This window comes from Pteropus vampyrus, unplaced genomic scaffold (genome assembly GCF_000151845.1).
Source record: "Pteropus vampyrus isolate Shadow unplaced genomic scaffold, Pvam_2.0 Scaffold13272, whole genome shotgun sequence".
NCBI lineage: Eukaryota > Metazoa > Chordata > Mammalia > Chiroptera > Pteropodidae > Pteropus > Pteropus vampyrus.
The window spans coordinates 1-401 of record NW_011902053.1 but is presented as its reverse complement, the minus strand read 5'-3'; positions in this window follow the sequence as shown (position 1 = coordinate 401).

Here is a 401-nt window from a genome sequence, read left to right as displayed (position 1 = left end):
GGATGAGGTCGTCTAGCTCAGCCTGGGTTCCCCAGCCAAGCGCTGTACTCAAAATCAGGGAGTACTCAGTAAATTGTTACCACTGAAGACATGTCCCTTGTCACCCAGGCCACATGGTACAGGGCCACGATAGGGTCTGAACCTGGGAGAGAGTCAGCTGTGCCCATGCTCCTGGCTCTGCCTTCAGCCTGAGAGATGCAGAGCCTCCTGCCTGGGGGAGAGAGCGCCCGTGGGAAGATACAGGGCCTGTCCGGCCCCTCCCTCATATTCCCAGTGTCCGTCATTGCTTCGTTATCTATGTGAGCTGTCGCTCACTTACCTCTAAGCAGAGAAAATATAGTAATGAAAGAAATGAATGAATGATGCATCCTAAATCCCCAGGCAAGTGGTTACTTTTAACA